We start from the raw sequence: 25,088 nt of genomic DNA, 5'->3' as shown, positions 1-25,088 counted from the left end.
CCCCCAATGAAAGAGGGGCCCCTTCCTGAAGTGCAGCGGGGGGCCGGATAAATGGCCTCAGGGGGCCACATGGGGCCCACGGGCGGGCCGTAGAGAGAGAAAAGAGGGAGTAACCCAGCGAGCATCACGGCTTTGCATTCAGGCAGGTTGGGGTTTAATTTCCACTAATTACTCGTCATGTGCTCTTGGGTAAGTTACTTAACAATAACAGTTAATATTCCTTGTGCATGTTTCACATGCCAGACACTATCCTAAGCTTTTCTTTGGATTATCTCAATGATTCTTCTTAATTCGATGAGGAGGGTGATATTTATTTTATTTATTTTATATACAGGGGAATGGAGCTCTGAGAGGCTTGGGTAACTGCACAAGGTCAAAGAACCAAGACGTGGAAGAGTGGGGCTTCGAGTCCAGCTCTTCTCACTTCAGAACCGAGACTCTTTGCCTCTGGACTATCGACACTCTAAATCTCTCTTTGGGCTTGGCAAGTTGACAGTAAAATTACTTGTATAATAAGTACTAAATAATCATACGGTTATCATGAGGATTAATTGAGATGCTACATACAAATGATTTACCATCGTGTCTCATATAATTCTGTAGTAAGTGTCAGTATGTATACATGTTCCACCTTTAATATTTAACTTTGGAACATAGTGGGGTAAAATGTGCATATTGCAGGTATGTGAATAAGTGGTGTGCAACATTTTACTTGCTCTGCGAGGCACTGTCATGATGACACTCTCTAATATTCCTTCTAGCTCTTGATCCAGGCCTTTGCAGCTCATCTTCTCCAGGTTGTCAGCTCCTGGGGAAGTTTCCAGACCCCTTAATACAGTGATGACGAGTGGTTCCAGAGCACTTTGACTTCTGTACTAATTAAATGTGAGAAAACGTAGATCTCTATGGAAAGATACCTCTGTGATTTTTTTTTTGTTTGTTTGTTTGTTTGTTTTTTTTTTTTTGAGACGGAGTTTCGCTCTTGTTACCCAGGCTGGAGTGCAATGGCGCGATCTCGGCTCACCGCAACCTCCGCCTCCTGGGCTCAGGCAATTCTCCTGCCTCAGCCTCCTGAGTAGCTGGGATTACAGGCACGTGCCACCATGCCCAGCTAATTTTTTGTATCTTTAGTAGAGACGGGGTTTCACCATGTTGACCAGGATGGTCTCGATCTCTCGACCTCGTGATCCACCCGCCTCAGCCTCCCAAAGTGCTGGGATTACAGGCTTGAGCCACCGCGCCCGGCTTTGTGGTTTGTTTTTAAACTCTGTACTTCCACCATACGTTGCAGCCATACCACTCAGAACAACCTGCATACAGTGTTCTATCTATCTTCAGAATGATGAGTCACAGATCAGTTATTGAAGCTGTGTCTCATGTTCTCAAAAGGAAAGATGTGTCTTGAGAAGCAGGGGAGGAGAAAAGTGAGTTAAGAGGCTTTGAATAACTTGTGCAAAGGTCATAAGTACAAGGCCAACTTTACCCACTCATTTCTTCACCAAATGCTTACTGAGCCCTTACACAATACTGAGCACTGGAGAAACAAAGTCAGGTAAACCTTGCTTCCTGTCCTGGAGGGCGGGAAGAGAAAGGGTTTCCTATCTATTGCTTGCTTGTTTTGGGCTGAGCACTGGGCTAGGAGTTAGTCAGGGAGACAGGTCCAAACTGTTACCAAATGGAATGACAGCTTCTGGAATTTCAGTCCTGCAGTACATGTGTGGCCAGTCGGGAAAGCGTCCCAACCGCTATTGTCAGATCCTCTATTCCCAGCCTTAGAGAGGAGGATGACCAAGTTTTCTGCTTCCTGTGTTGTTTTAATCCACGTGTGTCTATCTGTTTAATTCAATGGCTAAAAGCTCAGGAACCCTTAAAGGTCTGGAGGGTAGAGCCACCACGAAGGCTGCCACGGGTGCGAAAACCTGGCAGATCTGGCTTTCCTCATGCAGAAGCAGGAAGGATTCTATGCAGCGGTCCTGATCTGGCCGATCAATTGCAGGACGGACTCTCAGGAAGGGCTGCCCACAGTATTCCCAAACATGGAACTCACCACATTGCCCCTCTGCCCAAAACTCTTCCGTAACTCCCTGGGCATAGAAAAGAGGCAATGTCCCGAGATGGGTCTTGAGGCTGTCCTCTGTGGGGCCCTAGCCTGTCTTTGCAACATCCTTTATCACTCAACCACCTGTCCCCTAAAGTCCAGCCAGGCCTCATCCCGCTTCCTCCTGTCGGGATTCTTTTGCTTTTGCTTACCCAGTTTCTCCAATCAGCTAAGGCTTAACTCAAATGCCTACTGTTCCAGGAGCCCTCAGATCCTCCCAAGGGGAAGGAATCACTCTCTTCCCTCCTTTCTCACAGCACTTTGCTGACACTTCTGAAATAGCACAAAGCACAACCTGCCTTTGATTATGCCTGGTTATGAATGCACATTCTTCAAGTACGAGACTTGGTCCTTGTGGACTCCTCCTCAGGAACAGAGCCTTGCTCGGGATGTGTACTAATAAGGGTTTGTGGAACTGATGCTCTGTTCTAGACTGCACGGCTCTGATCCTTGCAAACCATGCTTTCCGGGCTCCTTTGCAAACTACATTTCCCAGGGTCCTGTCTCAGGTTCTGAGATCATATCATATAGGCCTCAGGAAACCTAGATACTAATTCTGGCTCTGCCCCCAGGCGTCTTTGGATAACTCACACAATTTCTTTGGGCTCTCTAACAAAATGAAAATGCTGAATTGATCTTCTGTGAGAGCCTGAGCGTCTATCTCTCCACTCTTCTTTTATCCATAGGCTCGTGAAACAGGGAGTGAGCCCTTCCCCTGTGCCAGGTGACAGAGATACAGAGGTAAGCACAGCATGGCTTCTACCCTCAGTATGCTCACACTGGAGTAACAGAAGTACTTTTAGAAGGCGAGCGTTGTAAGTGGACATATTCTTCGGACTAAATGCGTTCTTTAGTCTGCTGGAGGGGGTGGCGGGGTGGACAACAGGAGCCAGTTTCTCAAGGGCAGAACAAAAGCTATCGGTAGAAGTCAGAGAAAGCCTGTTTCATCTCAGGATGACAGGGTGGATTTTCTTGCAATTAGAGGAACTCCAGACTGCATTACGAGGTAGTGATGTCCCTATAAGCAAAAATATTCAAGAATGAGCTGGGTGATACCCTAGCAGATAGCAGAGAAGCGTTTTCCTGGTTTGGGAAGATAGAATAGGTAGTTCTTAAGATGTTTTCTTAATTCTGAATTATTCTATAATTCCCAAAGTCCGTGTTGCCATGCTTCAATTGTGTTCAACATCCTTTCAGAAAAGGAGGAAGATCTTGCCTTTTAAAGATAAGATCTTTATAAAACCTGTAACACTGAAGCTGCTGTGGTTAACGTGCTGGGACCCACTCTCTTCACCTTCCCTTCAGTTCCTACAAAAAACACAGCAGCCGTCCTCCACCGCCTCCTCTCTCCCTGGCCTTGCAGGCTGCACGTGCCGTCCCCTTCTGTACTTTCTGCCCTTGGCCGAGAGAGGTTAAGGATCCAGCTTGATGCCGTGGGACTCTGCAGCATATGGCCCTGACTCCAGGGCTGACTCTGACTTTGTCATGCTCTGGTGCTGGGCTGCCAGCCACCGCCTCCGCCTCCTCGTCTCCACCTTCCTGACTCTCAGTGGCCAACAGTCTCTATCAAGGCAGCAGATCACTTCTCTCCCTTTCTCACCCTCGCCGCACCCCATCCTTCTCTTTGTTCCCCAGCCCTTAAAGGCCTCTGTTATTATGCAGGAACTCACATTGGCTATGTCCTCTGAGCCAGGCTTAATGCTCATTTTTGATCCTCACATCGAAGCTGAAAGTCTAGCATTAATATCCGTACCTACGTCACAAATTTCACCTCAGAGAGGGCAAGTGACTTGCTCACGTTCACTCAGCTGGAAAGTAGCTGAGCTGAGCTCACAGGACTCGGCTCTGCCTGAGCCTGGAGCCTATGTTCATTCCACACTCGGTGGCAAGCCAGTTCCTCCAGCCAATACACAGCTGGGCATCTAGCCCTAGAGCCTGGGTCCTGCCTTGCTCTTCCCGGCTGTCCTTTCAGGTAGCAGGGCCTCTCATTGCTCCAAGATAAACTTCCTACCCAGGAAGTTTGTTTCTTGAGTCTTGGCTCTGAATTCCACTTTATCTTAATTTGTTTATATACTCTGACCTTTATTAAACCCTCACACTATACTAGGAATGGTTTTTAAGCACGTTACATGTATTAACTTACGTAATCCTTTTGACAGACCTGTAAAGTCAGCATAACTGTTCCACCTATTTTACAGAAAACAAAACTGAGGCCCAGTGAGGTTGAGTAACATGGTTACATACCTATAAAATGGCAGAGCCAATACACACCTGGGCATCTAGCCCTAGAGCCTGATTTCCTAATAACTAAGTTACTGTATACAGAATTTTACCTGGCTGACTTATGTCCCTTCCACCACCAGCAGCTGAGATGGAAAGACTCAATGACACTGGGACTCCATCTGACTTAGTGACTGCCCCTCCCTGAAGGTGTTAAAGTGGTCACTACTCTACATAGCTGCTTTGACAGGGGGACTGTTTAAATTCAGGCCGATAAATAAATAAATGGTGAAGCAGGTGTAGGGGTGTGTGTGTGTGTGTGTGTGTGTGTGTGTGTGTGTGTGTGTGTGTGTTTGCTGAAATAGAGAACAGGGATATCTCTGCATCCATTACTCAGTAAGACAGGATTTTTTCCATTTCCACCTAGCCATATCAGAATGTCTTGCTTCGCTTCAGTGAATGGCTGAAGGTGTGGGCTAACAAATAGATTTAATCTCTTGTTCCAAGTTTGGTTGATTTATGGTGGCTGCTTGGAGTCACGAGTTGGGAAGGATTCTGAAGGCACATTTGGTCCCAACAGGAAAGAGAGCCATGATCTATTAATGTCTGCCATGAGCAAGGAAGGTGAAGGTGAAACACACCAGTTGTTTATGACATCCATGAACTGATTTCTTATCCTGACTTCCTGACTCTTCCTTGTCTGTTACACTCTTAATCAGTTAAGTGTGGCCAGCCCTAACCTTATCCTAAGATGTGACCTGAGTTTTGCTGGGATCTCCTTCCAGTTCTTATGCGAATGGCCTTGATATGAATATGGTGCAGAATGGGGAGATAAGAAGAGGGGGAGGGGATTTACAATAAAAGCGCTGTTTGAGTCGTATATTTTGTCTTGGCATTCTTTCCTAACTCAGACAGAACATGGAAGTTTTCATTAATAGCTTGGAGAATCAGTACATATCCTTCTCCTCAGCTCAGGAGACAAAGCTATGAGATTCTTCCCCATAGCACTGTTCTGTATCCTATTCTGCCAGAAGTAATAGCAACAACAGCAGCAGCTCCACGGTTTGTTCTGGGTTCCATTTCTTCCCAGTGCTCTTGAACAGGTCTTGGTGGACTGTGTGATCTGCAGTGTTCTTCCCTCAGGTCTTCCCAAAGGTGAGTTTCCCTCATCTTTCAGGTCTGAATCCCCATGACCCTCTACCTTAAACAGGCTTTCCTTCAGCACCCTATCAAATGATGTCTTCCTCAGTCATTCTCTATCATACTACCTTATTTTATTTTATTCATATTTTCCATCATTGGCTTGATTTATTTTTCTCATTGATTTGATTTTTACAAGGTGTCTGCCCCCTCATGTTTGTAATGCAAGTCTTGTTGTAAATGTTCTTGTTCGCTCCTCTTTTCTGGTGGTTTTTGACCATCTGGCATAAGCAAGACGATGTTCCCTTGCAGTAAACTGGATCTTTAGAGCAGGCGTCCCCAAACTACGGCCCGCGGGCCGCATGCGGCCCCCTGAGGCCATTTATCCGGCCCCCCGCCGCACTTCAGGAAGGGGCACCTCTTTCACTGGTGGTCAGTGAGAGGAGCCCAGTATGTGGCGGCCCTCCAACGGTCTGAGGGACAGTGAACCGGCCCCCTGTGTAAAAAGTTTGGGGACACCTGCACTAGAGTTTCTTTTCTTTCCTTTTTTTTTTTGACATGGAGTCTTGCTCTGTCACCAGGGTGGAGTGCAGTGGCATGATCTCAGCTCACTACAACCTCCTCCTCCCTGGTTCAAGTGATTCCTCTGCCTCAGCCTCCCGAGTGGCCGGGACTACAGGCACATACCACCATGCCTGGCTACTTTTTTGTATTTTAGTAGAGATGGGGTTTCATATGTTGGTCAGGATGGTCTCGAGCTCCTGACCGCATGATCTGCCCACCTTGGCCTCCCAAAGTGCTGGGATTACAGGCATGAGCCGCCGCTCCTGGCCTACAGTTTCTTATAAATCAAATGCTTCTCTGCTTTTGAAGATCTTTCCCCATCATGTGTACTTACCTGGTCTCCAGCCTAAGTTTTGCCTCAGATCTGCCACATGCTGTAAATACCAGATCTATGGCAGTATCCATTCTGAGAGTGAATTGTACGCTTCACTCAGGCAAACTTCAGGAACAAAGCCTAGGAGTTTCACGTAGTCAGGAGGAGCCCTTGTGCCCACTGTTGTCCGCACTGACTTTCTTGATATACTCCTTTGGTCATATCCCTTCCATATACTTTCCAAAATCTTCAGTGACTCCTCACTGCCCAAAGACTAAAAGTGTAAGGTGTTTAGACTAGGCACTCCAGGCTTTTCAGCTCTTCCTGGCTCTTGTTCTTTTGACTCAACACAGGAATAAACCTTGGTTTGTTCCCTGAACATACCTGGCATGCATTCTCTCATTCTCTCCTCTATGAGGTTCTTGCTCAAGCATCATTCCTTAGACAGTCTGCCTTAGTTTCCCTTATCTTGGAATGGATGACTCTCCTATGGGCTGCTTGCAGGCTGACATTCCTGCATACTGACCCATGATTTTGAAATATATTGTTTACATGTATTATCCTAAATAATAAGCCGCTTGGGAACAAGTATTATTTCTAATTTACTTTTGTATCCTAGTAACTAGCAGAGTGGCTAGCCCAAATTACAAAAGTATGGATAGAATCAGTCCATCGTTTTTCTTTTTCTTTCTTTCTTTCTTTCTTTCTTTTTATTTTACAAATGAAGAAATTCAAGCACAGAGCATAGTGTGTCTTACCCAAATCCACATAGCTAGTAGCCAGGGGAACCAAGACTTAAACATCAATCTTTTATACTCAATACAGACCACTGTTTATTTTTATACTTTTATACAGACCACATACTTGAATGTCAAAAGGGGCTGATTACATAAGAGCTAAAGGATATGAATAAAATACAATTGAAAGGGGGAGTCCTGTCTATCTAGGAGAAGCCGCCCATCAGCTCTAGAAGACTATGGTCAAGTGGGCATATTGGTCCAGCTATTCCACATAATCAGGGAAAAAGTAGAAACTATTATTTGTGTGTGACATCTCAAAAATGTTTAATTTTGCCAACTAGCTATAATGAAAAATACCCTATGGTCTAAGGCATTCCCTCTGTAAGCCAGATGAAGCTTTAGCCTGCCAATCATTAACCCGTGCTTGTTTCTATAGGACTTCCTTGAATACAATATCATGGGTCAAAGAACTTAGACCAGTAGAATGAGACAAAAGCTCCAATTTCCTTTGCGGCTGACTTATTTAAAGCCACTAATATTGGGCGGATCTTAGAGCCTTCAAGGTGAGTGGGATGAACACCCTGGAGTTTCACATGAATGCTCTGAAGTTGTGTCAACTCCAGGTGACAGTTTTCCTGGTGATTAAAAAATGACCAAGAGTGTAAATGATGGTCTGCAAAAGGGCTTTGCTATAGATAAATGCAAATCAATAATTATGAAAGAGGCCCTGTGATGGATTGGCTGGCTGTCAAGAAAGATGAAATACTGAAGAATTATTGTCTGTGTGTGAAGGGCAGTGTATTTCTCTGAAGGTCTGGGCTCTTTGGAAATGAGCTGGAGGGTGATGCTCAGCCTTAGGGGAAGTGATCAGCTCTGCTCTAATGCAGGCACTAAGAGCCAGGCAACGGGAGTTTGGACCACGCTGACTTCAACGCTCATTATGATGAAATTGGCTAGTATTAAGCTGGAGAACCTAATGTATAGTATGAGCATGTTAATAACACGTCGTTACATGCTACATCTAAATGCTGGGGTTGAAATGATTGCTGTCCTTTCAAATATCAAGGAAATGGTGTCATTTAGATTTGCAATTATTGCTCCCAGGTTATCATGGCTGCTTGCAAATTGGAGTTTGGGGAGGAAAGGAGAACAGCATGGAGTCAGCATGGGTTTATATCTTACTATTCACTATTATTAGCCTTATATCCTTGGGTATGTTGTTGAAAGCATCTTCAGTCTCAAGTTTATAATCTGTCAAATGGGGATAACATTTTCTTCTTAGGTGTTTTGGGAGATGGCATTTGTAAATACATCATGCACAATGCCTGGTACAAATCGGATGTTGAATGTATCTTCATTTCCTTTCCCCGACAATTCCCATAGCACTTTGAGCCGTGTTTAGGACTTCATCGGCTTTCTACCTAATTTCTCTTGTTGCTTCTGTCCGTATGTTCCTTTGTTAGGCAATGCATTCTCTTGCAGCTGAGTTTTAAAAAATGTTTTATCTTTTCATCTTCCACAGGGTCTGCCCATGGCAGGTACCCGATTACTCTTTGTGGTATTAATGGATCCATGACTTAAAGGCACAAGGGCTATGGAAGTCACGGTCCACTGAACCAGACAGCATCTTCCCTGCCAGTCATTTGGGCCATGAAGTTGCTCTATTATAGCAGGCCAAGTGAATCAGGATAAGCAGGTACATCTGCTGCTCCTGGTGCGTGCAAGCTTTCCTAACTCATCACCTGTTCTAAATATGAACTAATGGCTACTGAGAACACAAATAGAAGCTATAATTTTTATGACTAAGAGTGGGAGGTAGAACATAGGAGGCTTCCTTGAATAAATGACTTCTGAGCTGGGCCATAGACTATCAGGGAGATTCTTCTAGAAAATGAGAACCTTGTAGGCAAAAGAAAGTCTGTGCAAGGATAGGAGGTATGAAACTAGAGGGTGTGTAGCTGGAGGAGCAACGGAACTAATATTTTTTGAGCACCTACTATATGCCAAGAGCTTTTTATCTGTTACCACATTTTATTCTTTCACTCATCTTGCTTGGGAGGTATTGTCCTTCCTATTTTAAGGGGAGGAAATGTGCTGACGTTTAGGAATTTGTTGAGACCACACAGCACAAAAGTGGCTGAGCTGGATTTTGAACCTAGGCCTGTCTTAGTGTAACCTTTCCTTGCCCATGGTGTGTGGTGAAGGACAGGAAGCAGAGGGCTAAGGGACTCGAATTAACTGATAATTCCCCAACATACTGTTGTTAACTTCGACCCTGAAAATAAGAACAGGTCTCTGGTCCTCTGAAACTATATTCTTTTTCAGTTTTGAAAACTTCCAATTGGTTTGAAAAGTGATCCTCAAATTTTCAAAAAGGAATGAGATTGGGCATGTGAGGAAAGAGATCTATTTTCATACACAGGGCTTGTTTCATTTCGCAAGTTGTAGCCAAATTGCCTGAACTATTTTCATACTTGGATTTCAGACAACTTGCTGAGATTCATATTATCGGATTCAGGGTGTCTTTGTGCAAAGTCTTTTTATTTTATCAGGTGCATCTCACTCCATTAAAGCCCAAGCTATTCGCCCTAGTGATGTCTTGAAAAACTGGGTTCCCAGTTTGAATTGGAGCTGAAGAGAGGCATTTCCACAGGTAGTATAAGTCCAGGTGCATGAGGGCTCCTGATAGAGCATCTCTGGGGACTGATTTGGGGGCCCATCTTTTATCTGATGTAATGATCTTTTAGATTACATAGGTCCTCAAGTTCTAATGGCAAACTGAATTGTCACACTATCTTTTTCTTAAGTGCACTCCTTGGCGTGACTTTATTAAATTAGATGTAGAGATTTCATTCAATAAGGGCAGGTAAATAAATGGATACTCAGCAAGGCATATAAAGTCAACAGAGGGGCTACCCTGTTCAGAAGAGCAGACTTTGAGGACAGTCAAACCGAACTTAGAATCCTTCTTCTCCCCTTTCTAATGTGTGTGAACAGGTGAACATTTCAACCACTATACAGCTTCATCTCATCAACAAAAATATAGGGTTAATAATGCCTTCCTGTGAGATTTACATGTAATAGCATTTGTGAAGCTCTCAGTACATTTCCTGGTATATGCCGCCCCACATCCCAACCCCTATTTGGAAAAAGAGTTAAATAAGTTAACAAGTCATTAAAGTGTTATTTTTATATCAAAACAAAGACATGCTTTATGCAGTAGATATCAAAATTTACGGGACATTTTAGGATGAATAAAAGAAAAAAAATGCAAGCTTGCAGCAGTTGCTTTGAGCTAAGCCTCAAGACCTGGAGAGTCAGTTTTGTCTTTTGAAGGGATGTGGTGGAAGAGTTGAAGTGCAGCTGTGGTCCAGTCTTCCAACCATTGGTGGAAGGATTTAATTGCTGGCCTTTGATTCTGTTTACACATTCAGGTATCCTTTTCCTACACGGAATGTTAAAACTGTCTCTATGAATAGTCATACAACCACTTTATCGAGTCACAGGATTACGCAGAACTCAAAGGAAGCTTTTATCATGCCAGATGCATGTTAGTCTACCTGCCACATGCCATAACAGGCTCAGGTAAGTTCTGGAAATTGGTCTGCTGCTTGGTAAGAGACCCAGAGACAAGCATTTCCACAGGTAGCCATAGCTCAGGCACCAGGTGGAACTTGTTTAGGGTCCGATGGTGGGACTAGAGACAATGAAATTTGTGACAATCTTGGAGAAAATGTGCTTTCCACAGAATTTAGACAGGCTTTTGAGCCACTCTCATATTAATGTTAAGGATCAGAAGACCCATAGGTGATCTCTTGGTCACACAAATGATCGATATAATGATTAAATGTGGGGACTCAGGAGTCTATGTTGGAGTTCATATGTAGCCTCTGGAAATATGGGTAAGTTACTTAACCAATCTGAGCCTCCGTTTTCCCCTCTGTAAGGTAGGGCTTATATTAATAGCTACTTCATCAGGCTGTGGTGAGGATAGAACAGAGCTCTCAGCATGGAGAGTGGTCCATGAGAAGCACTTAGCAAAGAGTAGCTTACCTCCCGACTCCTTGACCACTAATACTTCAACTAACCATAACAACAACATGTGGCTGATTATATTCCTCCACATCTGCAGCACTCTTTACTTATGTCTCTTTAAAGATTCTCATTGTTCTCTCCTTAGAACTAGCAGTGTCCATGTCCTGTCTTCTCCAAGGCACCTTGAGCACAGTGACCTCAGCCAATTTATCACTGTGCACTTCCAGCACTGGGCTATCCTGCTTGGGGACTCTGGACAAACCCCTTTTGCTACCTGCCTCCTCACCCACAGACAAAGAGCACTTGGCCATGGCACTTCCTTTCACTGGTCAGCAGTTGCTTCCTAGTTGAACCTACAGACCTAAGACTTGATGCTGATGTAACTGATGATCTTTCAGCCTTTTAAATGTAGGCAAAATATGTTCTGAAATGTGAGTGAGAAATTGACGTTAGCTGTCTATTTCAGTAGGGCTGGTGGCTTATACTTGTATCTGGGCCATTCAGTCCTGACACATGGATACTTTTACTGAGCTCAAAGCCACACCCAGATCACTCAGGAATTTTTCTCTGCAGCCTGAGCCACAAGTCACGCACCAGATCTGAGCTCTGACGGTAGCATTCAAGATGGTTTCAGAAACGCCATTTTCTTCCCGTCCAGCTGAGACAGGGCCTGGTTTCTTGGAGGAACTGCAGGCTGCCCGGCCATCTCCACAGCCCCTTTACTATCGTAAGAGTGGGCAGTTTGCATCACGAGGAGTGAGAAGTGGAACCCTTAGCTTCCTTTTCTGGCTAAAGATCCTCCTCTTCTTTCTTTTGAGGCCTGGGGAGGGGAGGGGGCACCTGTAAAGCTGTGTTCTCTGCCTAAAGCCCTTCGCTTAGAGGAAACAGAACCTCTACTGGGCCTCTTTCGGGAACTCAAAGGTTAATCTCTGATGGACTAATTAGATCATCTGCAGGGGAGGTCCTGGCATGGGGCTGGCACTCAGGGAGTGGCAGCTTTTAATGATCAGTTCTGATTCTCATTGGTAACCCTTCAAAGTTGAAATAATCTTATCACTCCACTTTACACATAGGCAAGGAAAGTGCATTTGAAACATTAATTGTTTTAAAAATACTTATCAATACAATGATTACTTTTCAATGTTTGGAAACCATTCAGAACTAGTTTATACACACTTTGTATCCCTTTTCTTCAATAACAGTCACATGGAACTTAATATATTAAGTATAGTTATTCACAACAGATGCTTCATTGCAACCAATGAGAAATCAGCAGAGAGGTCACCTGTGTGGGGGTGCTGTGAGAATCCACCAGGCAGAATCCCTTTCAGGCCTGTGTGCTGCCCTTAGAGACTTCTGGCTGCTCAGGATCTCAATCCTTATCAGTGTGGCTTTTCCAGCTTCCTCCATAAAAAGTACTATGTGACAAGCCTGCTGGGGCAGGAAATAGTTTTGCGCTAATGAGTTTGTGCTTCACTGACGCTTTCACATTAAAATCATGTTAACTGGGTCCCCCCCACCCCCGTTAATCATCCCAAAATCAGTTTATTAATTAACTCATTTTGGGAAATTGCAATTTAGTCAGAGCTCTCCAGCTCATTAGCATGTTGCCAGGACAGAGAAAATAGATGTCACTGAAATCCCTCCTTGCATGTTTAGCTCACTGGGGCACTGAGTCTTCTTCAGTCTTATTGGTTTGTTCTTCCATTAATTCATCTGACAAAGAGTTATTGGATATGTCCTAGGGGCCTGACTCCGTACTTGGTTTGGAGATAAGAGATGGAAGGCCCAGCTTCTGCCTCAAGAATATCAGACAACTGGGGAAGCAAGATTTGTAAACTATAAACAAGTGATAGGAGAGAAGAACATGGACCGGTTTTGGTTCTAGCACTTTTTACATCCTTTATCTTTAAACCAGGCATTGTCTCAGAAGCTGGAATTGCCTTTCAAAGTCACTTCTGAGTCAGTGAAAACTAGCTAAATGCATTTGTCTAAGGAACTTTGAGATTTTCCAGCCCAATCTCCAGTTTTATGATAATATTAGGAACAATAAGAACCAATATTAATTGAATAATAACTGTGTTACAGGCATTGTCCTACTTCACATGTAATAAATTAATAACAGTGCTTTAATAACTTATTTAATCAATAATAATGTTAATGAATTAGTCATTGACTTTGTCTTCATGATAGCCCTATAAGGTAGGCACTATTAGTATTCCCATTTACAGATGAAGAAACTGAGGCAGCTTGCATAGATATGAAGACAGGCAGTTTGATTCCAGAATCACATGTGAGAATGAGACCCAACAAAGGAAATGGCTTGCCCCAAGTGATGCAGTGAGAGCAGAACTCAGCCCTCCCCAATAGCCAAATCACTACTCTTTCTACCATTCCCTTTTACCTGTTTCTGGAAATTCCCACCTCTGGATCAGGGCACCATCTCCTGAAGGTTTCTCATAAAATGTAGTAGAAAGCCTGTGCTCTTTGGAGGTAGGGTCCAAAAACAAAGGTTTGTGGTAGATTTTCTTTTGGGCTCTCTATTCTGTCCCAATGGTCTATGTGTTTGTTTTCACACCAATACTATGCTGATTAGATTACTGTATCTTTTTAGTATATTTTGAAGACAGGTGGTGAGAAGCTTAAAGTTTTTCTCCCCTTGGGATATTTGGGATCCTTTGCAGTTCCATACAAATTGTAGAAATGTTATTTCCATTGTGAAGAAAGTCATTAGTGTTTTGATGGAGATTGCATTGAATCTGTAGATTGTTTGGGGTAATATGAATATTTTAACGTTAATTCTTCCAATCCATGAATATGGGATATCTTTCTATTTATTTGTGTCCTTTTCAAGTTCTTTATTCATGTTTTATAGTTTTCATTTTAGAGGAAGACTACCCTATTTCCATCAGACAGCATAAAAAAGTATAAATAGTATAATGAGCCATTGAGGTTTGGGGGATATTTGTTACTGCAATAAAACTTGACCTATTTTGATTAATAATGAATAAGTTCTATTGTAATCCCATTTTACAGATTATAAAATCAAGGCCTACTGAGGTGAAAAGCTGCTAAGAATCAGGATCCAAACCCAGGTTGGCATGATGTCCTGGCTTGTACTTTTTATATCATATCACAATTACGAGATAAAGGAAGAGAGGTAAGACAGAGAAATAGCAAATAACTACAAGACATGGATGACACTATGTAACTTGTATAGGGTTCCTTAGCTCTCTGAGTTCTGAATGCAGACCTACAAAAGGGAAAGCTAAACATTTCTCATCCCCTCTTCCCAACATCCTTGGATATTGGCCAAGAAGTTCAGTGGTGGTGAAGAAAACAGTGTTGGACTAGGGGTCAAGAGGTACCAAAGTAGGTACAATGATACCCATCAGGCCTTCGAGGGCTGATGAAATGAGGGCTTTCTGTTAGGCTCCCACCTTAAACTTTTCTTAAGAAACCTGTGATTCAGCAGCATCTTCTCCTTCCTTAGATATAAGTGACATGTGGCATCTTGACCCCAGCCCCCAGCTGCTATTATGAAAACTCACTTGAGTGACAAATTAATATTGCAATTATCATTTTGGCAAGCATTCTAAGGAAACCCAAAGGGCTTAATTGACGGGCACTTTCACACGTGTCCATCCCCAGACAAATGAGAGAAAACACTTTCAGATGTGCTCTGGCCCCTGAAAGCACAGAGGAGGCTTTTGTGATCTCAGAAGAAGGGTTCTAGCATCTTAATTGTGATGATGGGAATTCAATCCAACAGTATTTGCTATTTGGGTTTGGTATGCTTCAGTGGGAAATCACACCATTAAGAAACTTACAATGTAGAGGAGAGAATGGAAAAACATCCCACCACAATTAAAATAAAATGTCATCAGTCTTCCCAAACTGGATTATTTTAGGTCCAGTCAAAAGCTAAGGATTCAACCTATGTGGACGAAGGTTAAGAAATGTTGGTCCAGCTTTGGGGTTTTGAACTTGAGCTGGGCAGAATGCAAGGCAAAGTCAAGACCCAGGGATGAGACGGTAGGAAGGCAGTTTGGGGCTCAACCCCAGCAAACAAGATAATCATGAAATCTCCTACTGCATACCATGTACACGTTACAAATGCATTAAAGATTTAAATAGAAAAGGAGAGAAAATTAGCAGAATACTTGTACAACCTTGGGAGTTATGGAAACCTTCCTAAGCATTACAAGAAATTCAGAAGCTTAATGGAAATTATAAATATATTTGAATGCGTACGCATTTAGAATTTGTAATATGACCATACTATGAGCAAAGGGCAAAAGCCCAAAACAAAACAAATGATAGTCTGGAAAAATGTTTGTAACACATATGAAATAAAGTTATAGGGACTTAAGTTAATGTGCCTGTGTACAAAATGATCTCACAAATTGACAGGAGAAAATCAAATTAATTTTTTAAAACAGGCAAAAGTTATGCACAAGCAAGTCATGGGAGAGAACATCTAAATGGCTAATAAGCATGTGAAGAATGCTCATTTTGACTTGCCAAGGAAATAAAAATTAAAGCAACAATATATACCACTTTTCATGATCTAGTTTGGCAAACATTATAGACTGCAAAACTATCCACTTACAGGGAGAACGCAAGGCAATGAGCTGTCTCATAACCCTGCTAGTGGAAGGAGGAAGTTATAACAATTGTATAAAGTTACCTAAGAATATCTTTTAAAATTAATATTACACGTATCATTTGACACCAGATGTGTGTCCATCTTACATTAAAAAAAATCAGTATGTACAGATTTATGTATAATAAAGTTCATCGCGGCAAACAGCACAAAACATCAACAAAAGAAACTTGAAAACATTTTGACAATCCATTAATCCGGGAATTATGAATAAATGGTAGTATATATGTATTACGGAATAATATGTAGCTATTAAGTTATATGAGTTAGTTTTATATCTTCTTATAAATTTTTACATGGAGCACTCTTGCAAGATACTGCTAAATGAGAAAAGTAAAAGTAATGTATATATTGTAATTCTGAAGGTCAAAGAAATAATAGCAACAACACTATTTGTGAACATACGTATATTTTTATGGGCCTGGCGTAAGTTGTTGAAATAGGAGTGGGATGAAGGGTAAATATTAGATTTTTACTTATTCATTTTTAATTAGAATGCATATAAATTGCTTTTGTAATTAAAAACTTAATAATGGGAGTACAAGAAGAGAACCCTTGAGAAGGAATAAATTATAATAGTTACTAAACAGACCAAGATAATGAACTCACCATCACAGGGAGAATTCTGGAAGAGGCCAGTAGACTATACATGGGGATGGTGTGAAGGGGATTCCTGCTCTGGGTGGGAGTTTCCTTTAAAGACATTTACATTCCCCTTTAGCGCTAAGAATCTTTGGCTAGGTTAGAGGACAATGCAGGGTCACAGGAAATCAATGCAGGGGCGATGTTCGTGGAGGTGGAGTGACTCAGGTAGTGGCGATTCCACAGTGAAGTCAGTGAGGGTGAGGCTGTGCACTCTCATATTTCATGAGCAGTAGGTTGCTGGTGGCCTTTAAAGGAGCAGCCTCAGCAGATCTGTAGCCCCAGAAACAGGATTGCAGGGAAGGTAGAAATGAGGAGGGCGAAGGGGAAAGAGTAAGTTAAGGTCAGCAAGTGTTGGGCTAGAAGCAAGGAAGGGGAGAGAAGGCTGCTAACTGCAGAGGGGGCAAGACAGAGGGAAGGTTAGGCTTGCCTAGACCCGAGCCTGTCTGTGGAATGGGCACCCATGTGAGCAGATAATCTATTAAATGAGGTCTATGAGAGCTGGGGTTGGGTTACAGTGCAAGGGAGGAATGCTTGGGTCTGCCTTGCGGGGAGAGCCCTTGCTCTCTAAAACAGTGGGGTGGGAAAATGTCAAGATCAAGGACTTTACTTTGGATGGTTTAGTCTTTGGAGATAAGCAGCTCTTTGGTTTGGAATTCAAGTTACTAGCTCCATGGTTTTACCTGCCCAAGCCTTAGTTATACTCTTTTTAAGTGGGATTACTTAATTTCTCAGACTTGGTGTATTAGGGAAAACACACCACATAGTGTCCGGCCCACAGCTATCACTGCTTAAATGACAACTCTGGCTATGCTGAACAGGCAGCATAGCATAGAGGAGAGGAGGTACCCTTTGGAGTTAGATGGACGGGTTGATTAGAATCCAGGCCTGGACAGTTACTATCTGGTGACCATAGAGATCCTAAGGAAGCCTGTATGCTTCATCTGTCAATTGGAGCTATGGACATAAAGCTGTCGGGAGGTTCAGAGTTTGGCAAGTACCATGCCTGGAACGAAGACACTGCTTAATACAAAGCAGCTGTTACTGTTTATTTTTCTCATCGTCCTCATCATAGGTGAGGTCATGGGATGACAGTGTTTGTAACACATTAGGAACAGTCTCAGAGGTAAATAAACAGTTTTCCAAGTAGGAGAGAGGCCCTGCTCAATTAACATGGTGTGCTCTGGCGGTTCCTGGCTTTCTGGAGTTGGGATTGGGGAAGGGAGATAGAAGATGGCAGTCGGAGTAAAGGAATAGGTACACTTGACTCGACCACCTGCCTAAGCCTCTATTTGAGCATTTCTGTTTTGTAATGATTTCTTTGCGTATCTGTGATATCTCATGTGAGAAGCGGGAAACAATCCAGGGGGACCTACAATTTGATCGCTTGCATGCTGGGTGATACTGGCGAGGTGTTTTACGAGCTTCAGATTCCTATCTGTAAGATAGTAATAACGCCCACGTCGGGATTCAATCAGCATTGGTTGATGCAGAGCTGGGCGTGGGGTGGATGCTCAGTATACGTGAAGTCTGTTTCCCTTGGATGCTAATGAGGGCCCTTGTCTCATTCACCTCCCATTTTTCACAACCTACCATGAGGCCTGACCCGAACAAAGTACATTTCATAAATAAACGGATAAGTGAATGAACAAATGAACGCATGAACACTGGTGGGACAATGTCAAAATGGATGATCCTGCACACACGGGTCCGCTGCACGTAACAGAGCCACGTGGGTCTAGCCTCAGGAAGCACAGGACCTAAGAGACCTTTCTTCCTGCCGTCAGACATAGTGATAAAACAATAAATTATTTTACAGCCGGCAGTAATTAGACAAGAGGGTCGTTGCAGTCTCTCTTTGTTTCGGCTCCCTGGGAACATTTATGGGGCTCAGAGGGCAGCCATTTCCTACCGCCCCTGCATGTGTGTTAGTTCCTGCATTTGTGAGCCTAATGGACCCTGAGTTGGGGGAGAAGGTACATGCAGGGCTGCAAGGCTGGCTGTCACTGCCTACTCAGGAGACTGGGCTGACTGGAGAATGGGGGCAGGGCTCTGTGGCCCCTTTGCAAGTCCCATTCTCTTTCTCTCGTTTTCTTTTTTTTCCCGTCCCTCCCTCCCTCCCTCTCTCCTTCTCTTCCTCCCTTCCTCCCTTCCTCCCTTCCTCTCTCCCTCCCTTCCTTCCTGAGACAGAATCTCACTCTGTCACCCAGGCTGGAGTGCAGTGGCACGACCTCCTCTCACTACCATCTCCTTCTGGGTTCAAGCAATTCTCATGCCTTAGCCTCCTGAGTAGCTGGGATTAGAAGTGTGTGCCACCATGCTCAGATAATTTTTGTATTTTTGGTAGAGACCGGGTTTCACCAGGTTGGTGAGGCTGGTCTTGAACTCCTGACCTCAAGCAATCTGCCCACCTTGGCCTCCCAAAGTGCCGGGATTATAGGCATGATCCATCTTGCCCAGTTCTCATTCTCTTTCTTTTTCTCGTTCTTCTATAAAATAGGAAGTTTACATTAAATGACTGATAATGCTCTTTCCAATTTTGAAACCTTATGTGTACACTGATGGTTCTGAATCAAGTATTTAACTTGACTTCAGGTTCAGGATATCCACAAGGGTGAGCACCTGTGTGGGTTTTCTGAGTCTATTCGGCAGCCCCTGGATGCTGCACTAACTTCGAGATGCTCACTTGTGATTAAGATTGCTTATGTGGGCACAGGGAGGGGAACATCACACACTGGGGTCTGTTGCGGGGTGGGAGGCTAGGGGAGGGACAGTGGGGGCGGGGAAGTTGGGGAGGAATAACAGTGGGAGAAATGCCTGATGTAGGTGACAGGGGGACAGAGACAGCAAACCACCGTGGCATGTGTGTATGTATGCAATAACCCTGCAAGATCTGCGCATGTACCCCAGAACTTAAAGTACAATTAAAAAAAAAAAACATTGCTCACATGAGAGCTAAATTCTCAAACGATTTACTTAGTCTGGCGCTTACACTGGCTTTATTTGCTATCATTCCTAAATGCTGAAAGTCCCCTATTATCTTAACATCCATTCTGGTTTACTGATTCTCATTGCTGATTTCTTCCTCAAGGCATTTGAGTTTTTGACTCTTGAAAGTCAAGTCCTTTCATTTTATACACAAATCATTAGCTCAGAAGGAGGGCAGGTGACTTGTCCAAAGCCGCTCAGCTGAGGGTCGAACAAGAGCGTCTGACTCTCAGCCCCGAACTGCTTCTTTCACAGTAATGTAGAGAGAGGTCCAAGTTCAAGTGCCACAGGGACCAGCAGTCCTTTGACATAAGTGACCTTAGGGGTGTCTGATAGGGGAGACTTCCCTGAAGCAGATTTTAATGAGAAGAACAGAGAGACACGTTTCAGATGTTCCTGGCCTCAGTTTTCCTGTTTATAAAAAGCACGGTGATCCTACTGTGCTCTCTACCTTGAGGAGTTTTGAGTGTTTTAAGTGAAATAGGGCCGGAGAAGGAGACCATAGATGTCAGGATATTATATAGCTGCCTTTTCTCTGCGAATTTCCTAAATATGAGTGAGGGATTGGCTGGGCCCTATTCTCCTTTTCTTTCCAATTGTAATAATCACATGCATTTTTTTGCTTTTCATTCCACAGAAATGAAGATTTGCATAAAAATGCATTATGAGTGTCCTGAGAGATTTGGGAGTGCCAAGGCCCAAGCCTGGAGGGCAACCTCAATACCCACCTTCCCTCCTGTGGTGCAAGTGTCTGAGACAGACTCCTGCCCGGATGGACCATGGACCTGACCCAATTTCCCTGAGTTTGCGTAATGCAAAACAAGCATTTACTTTAATAGTCCCACCCTCTCTAGGCTGAGATGTGTTTTCCTTTCCTGAAACTATCCCAGTGCAGATGCATCACATTTCTGACAACATATTCTCTCACCCAGCGGATCGGAATGATCATTTAAAAGCTCTGAGTGAAAGCTCGGGCTTCTGATTGATCCGATAATATTGTCTCATTCCCATTTTAAGCTACCTGTTCTTTAAATTGCATATAAAAATACAGCCCATGCAATATTAATACACTAATGAATAATACACTAACAATTTGAAGCGGGCCAACCCACCCAAGGATTTTTCATCTCCTGTATGTTTCATCAGAGACACTTGGTATATACTGAAGAATCGTTAGGATGATGAAAATGATAATAACAATGAAATAAATATAGAGCAGTTTTACTGTGGTGGGGAGAAACATGAAAGGTACTTTTCAATTATAAGTGAGAAATGGACACCTGTGATCCAGGGATGGGCCTCTGCTTTTGATGTAGCACAGGAAAGGGCAGCTGCAGCTATGTGTGAGGGTATGTATAACACAGTCTCGTCTGTCTAGTGCTGTCAGAGAAGGTGTGATTGTACAAGAGCGGGATTTCTAGACATCACAAGTACAGTGGCTTGAGAGAAAAGGCATGGACTTTGGAGACAGCTGGTTCTGGATTCAAATGCTGGTTCCCCCACTTCCGTGCCCTGTGAACTCTTTCGGCTTTGTATTTTCTATCTGGAGAACAGGATAATAACTGCCCCACAGGATTATAGTAAAGATTAAATCAGATCACGTATATGAGAATGCCTGTCCCAAGGCCTGAAATCCAACGGGTATTCACCAAATGATTTCCGTCCCCAAAGCACAGTGGATAGTACCTAGAGTAGTGTCTTCATAAATGTTAGTCCCTTCCACCTACACCTTAAGGCTTAAACTTTGAGGCAGCGCATTAAAAAATTCAGAGCCTTTGCTTCTTATCTGTGGATTTGGAATCCCAGATCTGCAAATTAGGGAGGGGTTAACGGCACATCTACACCCAATGATGGATGTGTAAGTATGGGTGATATGCCAATGCTCAGCAGGAAGAAACAGTCTACAGGTGTATGTAAGCTTTCTTTTAAACATGAAGCTTTGTGGGGGAAATAAGATTCATTATTGTGGGAAAAGCATTTTATGTATCTATTTGTTTATTTATGTATTTATTTATTTAATTTTAGAGACAGGGCCTCACCCTGTCACCCAGGCCAGAGTACAGTGGTGCAATAAGCTCACTGCAGCCTCAAGCTCCTGGGCTCAAGTGATCCTCCCATGTCAGCCTTCCTAGTGTCTGGGACTACGGGCATGAGGCACTGTGCCTAGCTAACTTTTGCATTTTTTTTCTGTAGAGATGGGGTCTCACTATGTTGCCCAGGCTGGTCTCAAACTCCTGGCCTCAAGCTATCCTCCTGCTTTGGCCTTCCAAAGTGCTGGGATTACAGGCGTGAGCCACTGCATCCACTGGGAAAAGCATTTTACATGGGATTTATTTTGTAAAGTTTCATGAGTTTTTTCTTAAAATTGAAAATACATGCTTGCATTTCTTCATTCATTCGCTCCTAGGTCCTTTACTGAGTGTTGACAGTGAGCTAGTCACTGTGCTGTAAACACTGAAGATGGAAAGACATGATCCAAGGGGGATGACAGGCCCATGAACTGTGACTACTTCAGTGGAGCGAAAGATGCTAAAATGAGATACAAAACACTATGGACATGGCATAGCGCTAGAACTGAGAAAAGTGGTTAAGTGTTGAATGGTAGTGGCTACACAGGTTGAATACCCCTTATCCCAAATGCTTAGGACCTAAAGGGTTTTGGATTTTGGATTTTGCTGGATTTGGAATACTTATATATACATCATTAGATACCTTGGGGACGGGACTCAAATCTAAACACGAAATTCACTTATGTTTCATGGACACCTTATATACATAGCCTGAAGATAATTCTATAGAATATACTTAGTGCAGGAAACAATGTTTTGACTGCATGCTGGCTGCTGCTATCACAGGAGGTCAGGTGTGGAATTTTCTACTTGTGATGCTGGATTAGCACTCAGAAAGTCTTAGGTTTTGGAGCGTTTCGGATTTTAGATTTCAAATTTAAGGATACTCAACCAATATAGAGCCTGTGACATGTTGCGTGCACATATGGGTACCTGGGTGCTTGAGGGGTATATGATGCTGCTGCTAGTTAGTCATTGATCGCCAAGTGTGTTCTAATCCACTTTGCAAAACGCTTACTCATATTTTCTTATTTGGTCTTAACAACTCTGCAGGCTATGCATGGTTGTCCCCATTTCACCCTTGAAGAGACTGAAATTCAGAGAGGAAAAACTAGACAGTATCTACTCTGGATTTTATTTTGTCTTTCTAGTTCAAAGTCTGTGTTTGAGCTCTACTAAACTCTGAGCCTTTGCCTTAAAGGAGCTGCAGCAGAAGAGAGTATGAAAGGCCTTGCACCTAAAAAACTCGTTGCGAGGCTAAGACTTAAATGGGAACACAAGTTTTAAGATTTTAGGCAAAATATGATCAGTCCCAACCTGGAGGGAAGTGAGCTGCCAAGTTCATGGCTGGGGTGAAGTTTAATAGAGGAGGAGCTTTTTGAGTTTAGTCTTGAAGTAGGAAGAGGATGTTGAGAAGCTGAGAAGATGAAAGGGCATCACAGTCAAGGGGAACTAGAAAGTCCGGGAAGCACACACCTAATGCTGGGGTCACCACAGAATCGAGAGAAGGAGGATGTGCCAGGGGTAGAAGAAGTTCAAAAAGAGCTTTCAGCTTGGCTTCAGGATGCCAAGATTTTTGTACCATTTCCTTTTCTGATTAAATGTGACATCTTAGTTAGGCAAGGCTTTGAATTTTTTAAATTTGAATCTTTTTTTCCCTATATGTCAAACATCATCCAAGGACCTATCATAAGAAAAAATGTCATACTATGAGAGAAAGCCATCAGAAGTCCTTTATGAAAAAGTGCTTCATAAATATGGGAAGGTAGATTGTAATGGACAACCCGACCTGGCCTAGAACAGCAGACCGCCGTGGCAGGAGGAGAGGAGCTGATTCTCACCTCCCTATCAGAGTCACTTCCTCCCTACGGCAGACGATGCCTTCCGCCTCACCCTAAAAGTCAGCTCAACTCCTTAAACGGCCACTGTTTAAGCCTTTAGCAGTCCAGGGAGAATTGTAGACGTATGATAGTAACAGACCACATTTTGACCAAAGAACCAAAAAGAGGATATGCCACTACTTGTGCTGTATCACACAGGTAATACCATTTCACTCCCGGACCTCAGTTTTCCGTCAGTAAAATGAGGGAGTAGGAGGAGATGTTGCCCAAGGTTGTCTCCAGGTGTAATGTTCCATAGCAATGAAAAATGACAACTCATTCAGAGTCCTTGGGATGCTACTATGTATCAACTAAAAGTCAAAATCAAACAAAACCAACAAAAGCAGGAAAAAAAAAATAAGGAGGGAGAGATTCTACGATCAAATTGGGTTCAAAAAAAATTAAACAGGGCTCATTACTGAAAGGCTTCAGTGAGTTGAAATGTACTGATTATCTAAAGAAGGATGAGATATAGAACTCTTGCAAAACTTACTTGTCCACATAGTTGTTTTTTTTTCCCAAAGATATTGTCTAGTGGATTATACTTAAAGAAATATTACACTAGGTTTGGCCTAATGAGTTCAAACCCAAGGCAGTTTTTCTTAGGCTTGTAGGAGTGTAGATTAGAACAGTAGAGAAAGCCATGGACTGGGGCTGTCTGGACCAGACATACTCGTGTTTTAAGGCCACTTCTGTCCTCTTTCCTTTTTTTTTTTTTTTTTTTTTGAGACAGAATCTTCCTCTGTCGCTCAGGCTGGAGAGCAATGGTGTGATCTTGGCTCTCTGCAACCTCCACCTCTGGGGTTCAAGCGATTCTCCTGCCTCAGCTCCCGAGTAGCTATGATTACAAGTGCCCACCACCATACCCGGCTAATTTTTATGTTTCTAGTAGAGATGGAGTTTCGCAGTTTTAGCCAAGATGGTTTCGATCTCCTGACCTCAAGACCCACCCACCTAAGCCTCCCAAAGTGCTAGGATTACAGGCAGGAGCCACGACACCCGACCCGTCTATCCTCTTTCTTACAGTGTGACCCTGGACAGGTCATTGCCTTTCCTTCTACCTTATAATTAAAACAGATTGGAAAAAGTGATCTCCAAAATCTCTTTTTGTTCTAAGAATCTTCCAGGAATACATAATTTTCTGCAGACTTTTAATTCATTCAGCAAATATGCACAGAGCAGAAGCTGTGCGCTAACAACTATAAGGAGACTGAAAAAAAAAAATCTAATACCTGTCAGGTAGGAAGTCTCAGGCTAGTGAGAAGCATAGACAATACACAGGCAGTGACAATCCAGTGTGGTCAGTGCTTGTGTCCAAGCGTGGCTCAGAGAGGGCATCTCACCAGTCTGAGGAAAGGGATGGTTAGGAAAGGCTTGATGGAGGCAATACCGGCGGAAGGATGAATAGGAATTAGCATGGCGGTAAAAGAAGCTCTGGGTGAAGAAACCTCATGGATAGAGAGAACACTGAATGCAGTATATCTGGAAACCATAACAACATCAACAACAACAAAAAACAGTCATAATGGCATCAGCAGCCATGAGAGCTCCAGCAAATATTAGGTATTAGAGCTAAGGGCTTTACATTCATTAATCTCTAATTTCTACAAGCCTATAAGGTAGTTATTATCCTGATTTTATAGTTGAGGCAGTAAAAGACAATTCTTTATGTTATAAGGGCATTTTTTTCTTGAATACAATTAACTTTCAGCTAACCCTAAATAATTTATCTA

The 25,088-nt window shown here is 43.1% G+C and overlaps 1 protein-coding gene and 1 long non-coding RNA gene across 4 annotated transcripts in view; one reads left to right on the top strand and one right to left on the bottom strand.

Moving 5' to 3' along the window:
- TENM4 (teneurin transmembrane protein 4) overlaps nucleotides 1-25,088 on the bottom strand; it is a 3,045,593-nt gene that overhangs the window by 1,013,146 nt on the left and 2,007,359 nt on the right. The gene's annotated exons all lie outside the window — the stretch shown is intronic.
- LOC141584802 (uncharacterized) lies at nucleotides 1,467-24,074 on the top strand. Its single transcript, XR_012517984.1, has 7 exons — nucleotides 1,467-1,552; nucleotides 2,785-2,839; nucleotides 7,512-7,638; nucleotides 8,598-8,771; nucleotides 10,510-10,660; nucleotides 14,147-14,270; nucleotides 20,044-24,074. It is a non-coding gene; the product is annotated as an uncharacterized LOC141584802 (long non-coding RNA).

The sequence above is a fragment of the Saimiri boliviensis genome, chromosome 6, assembly GCF_048565385.1.
Source record: "Saimiri boliviensis isolate mSaiBol1 chromosome 6, mSaiBol1.pri, whole genome shotgun sequence".
NCBI lineage: Eukaryota > Metazoa > Chordata > Mammalia > Primates > Cebidae > Saimiri > Saimiri boliviensis.
This window is presented reverse-complemented; position numbering and strand designations above follow the sequence as displayed.